This window comes from Aulostomus chinensis, chromosome 1 (genome assembly GCF_037954235.1).
Source record: "Aulostomus chinensis isolate RoL2024-O1b breed Wild chromosome 1, RoL_Achi_v1.0, whole genome shotgun sequence".
Lineage (NCBI taxonomy): Eukaryota > Metazoa > Chordata > Actinopteri > Syngnathiformes > Aulostomidae > Aulostomus > Aulostomus chinensis.
In genome coordinates, this window is record NC_141320.1 from 22,145,179 (window position 1) to 22,148,262 (window position 3,084).

Sequence of the window (3,084 nt, forward strand, 5' to 3'; positions counted from 1 at the left end):
CTGGAAAGTAAAGTCAATGCTGCTCCTCTGCTGAAACCTGGGATCGGACCAGGGACCTTTAGCTCTTCAGTCTAACGCTCTCCCAGCTGAGCTGGTTCAGTTCTGAGTGAGGGCCCTGCTTCTCTCATTTATAATCTCTTCCACTCTCACTGGACCTTAGAGAGGATTGGAGCTTCTGAAGTCCTGACACATTGAACAGTTCTCCAGGATCATTTTTGATGAAGGTCTGGATCACACCAGCCTTTTTTGTTTGTCTTCTTGCACCACCGTGCCGCCCCTACTAGTCGTCTTCATATCAGTGTTCTCAGTATTGCACGAACATTCACATCAGTATTGTGCTAATATTTTATTTCCTGGCTCTTCAATCCTCCTATTATGAAGTTGATTGCTTCAGCGACCAGGAGACGTTATCATTGGCAGCTAGTTTACTATTATTGCTGCTGCTGTTGTTGGTTGTGTGTCTGTCTTCCATCCCCCTGTCCCTCTGTCTTTCTCTCTGCTTGTCTTTCACCCTCATCTTGTTCCCATCTTTTTGTCATTCTCTCCCTCCTTTCTCTCTGTCTTTTGTCTTTCCTTCTCTATATTTGTCTTCTGCTGTCTGTCCTGTCCTGCTCTCTTTCAACAACCAACCAGTCAAAGCAGACGTCCGGTTAGAAGAAACTGATACCTGAGCCTACTTTTGGGTCTGGTCAGGTGATGACACAATAATATGACATCATTGTCAGACTGACGCCTGCTCGACACTGACCAAACGCCGCCCTATTGCATTGTGGGAAATTTCTGCTTGGCTCGCGTCCATCAAAACACACAAAGAAATTTCTCCAGAATCAGGATTGACAGTGGATACAATTGATTCCACACTGGTTTTTCATTCTGAGTCGGGTGCAGGTGTGGAATTTCAGACACAGTCTGTGTTTGTTTCGATTAACCTCAAAGTGATGCTGACAGTAATGTAGTAAGAGTTGCTTCGAACCTCAAAATAATGCGACAGTGATTTCAGAAGAATTGCTAATGATCTCAAAATGATGCGACAGTGATGTCGTAAGAATTGCTAAAAAACTCAAAACGATGCAAACAGTAATGTAGTGATAGTTGCTAATCAACTCAGTGATGCTTACAGTAATGTAGTAAGTGTTTTGAACAACCTCAAAGTGAAGCTGACAGTCATGTAGTAAGAGTTGCTACTAACCTCAAAATAATGCTACGGTGATGTCTTAAGAATTGCTAATGATCTCAAAATGATGCTACAGTGATGCCGGAAGAATTGTTAATTAATTCAAGAATGATGCTGACAGTAATGTAGTGATAGTTGCTAATAAACTCAAAGTGATGCTGACAGTAATTTATTAAGAGTTGCTAAAAACCTTAAAATAATGACACAGTAATGTAGTAAGAGTTGCTATGAAACTAAAAATAATGCGACAGTGATGTAAGAAGAATTGCTAATGATCTCAAAATGATGCGACAGTGATGTCGTCAGAATTGAGAGTCGGGGTTTTCCAAGTTGATCTCCTCCCACGCATGAATTCTCTGGTATCATTCCACTTACTGCGAAGACGAGCCGTGGATGTATTGTCCTGAGCCCAGGGCTTGTCAGATACCATGACCCTCAACTAAATGTGGCAGAAACCCTGCCCTCTTCATTTAGGGCTGGAAGGTGTGAGAGATACTGGGAGCTCATCGAGGCTACGTCCTCCGCGGTCTCCTCAGGCTGGCCAGCACAAGAGGAGACCACCAACTGGCTGGGACAGGCGGTCACCGTTGTTGTTGTTGCCGCCGTGGTCGGCCTTTCTTTCTTTCTTTCGTTTTTTCACACAATCACAGGGGAGAGCGCGGACGCAGTCCCCCACTGTCAGAAATTATGCAGTTGAGACTCCCACATTTGGGGAATTCACCAGGGTCAGCACAGCCCCAGTGCAATGGCTGAGCCTCACCCGGGGAGAACCACCTTGCTGATCATGGTATCTCCCCTGCCAGGTAAGTATGACTCGCTGAGCTTAGGAACAGACATGAGCTCCAGGGACACAGCCTTCTGACTGACAGGCAGGGAGGCCGACACAGCGCCTGATCTTTCCTACCTTGTGCCAATCTGCCGCGTGCGCAGCCCCCTTTGTTTCTCACAACGATGCCGGATGTCGGATATCCCAAGCCCGGGAAGCTCGACTCCTGAGTTGTTTCACAAAATGTGTGTGTGTGTGTGTGTGTGTGTGTGTGTGTGTGTGTGTGTGTGTGTGTGGGCAATAACTACAAGTTATCTATGTATAGATCAAAAAATTATGAATCAGTTGGATACATTGACAGTGGAAGTTCAGGTTTCCTGTAATTCAGTTTGCAGACAACACAGAAAACTGCCCCTGACCCCTCCCCTCATTCTGGAGGCTTTAACATGAAAATGAAAATGCTGAGAGACACAAATGCAAATCAGGGTATCTGACCAGAGGTGACATATTTTTTAATGCTTTTCTTGTTATATTTGTTATATATGTTCTGTATGGTTATATTTGTTATGGTTGTTATGGAGTTTATGGTTATTATCTCTGTTTCTTGTGTCTTTGTCTTTGTTGTCCTCCCCTTCATCCGTCCTGGATTTTTGACCTTGGTTGCAGGAAGCGTGTGACCTCAAGTCCTTTTTCTGTGTTGCTGAACGTAGAGCCTTGCTTCATTGTGCTCGCTAAAGTGTGATCCTCCCTGCTAATTCCTTATTTCGTTGACTAATTACCCACCAAAAATTAATACCTTCTTGCTTTATTTGGCTGAAGTTTAAAAGACCATCATTCTGGTAGCAACAGTCTTTCTGCCTTGTAAATTCTCCACTCCAAGCTAACGATGGCTTCTCCCTCTTGTTCTCCTCTCTCCTGCTCAGAGTGCCACATGTTTTCTTCCTCCTCTGCCTCCTTTAGTGATACTGATAAGTGTGTTAAATGTAGTTTTCTTGCTGTGTTGGAGGTGAGGCTTAGCGATGTTGAATTGGACCTGCAGCGGCTCTGCACCAAAAGCTGCAAGAGCTAGCCAGCCCTCACTAGCTGGTGCAGACCGCCTTAGCTTAGCTCCTAGCTTAGGCCCAACTAGCGCTCCCCCAGAAGC

At 45.0% G+C, this 3,084-nt stretch overlaps 1 non-coding gene across 1 annotated transcript; it reads right to left on the reverse strand.

Moving 5' to 3' along the window:
* Nucleotides 1-1,821: 1,821 nt before the first annotated feature.
* On the reverse strand, nt 1,822-1,985 carry LOC147270773 (U1 spliceosomal RNA). Its single transcript, XR_015116703.1, has one exon. It is a non-coding gene; the product is annotated as a U1 spliceosomal RNA (small nuclear RNA).
* Nucleotides 1,986-3,084: the final 1,099 nt, after the last annotated feature.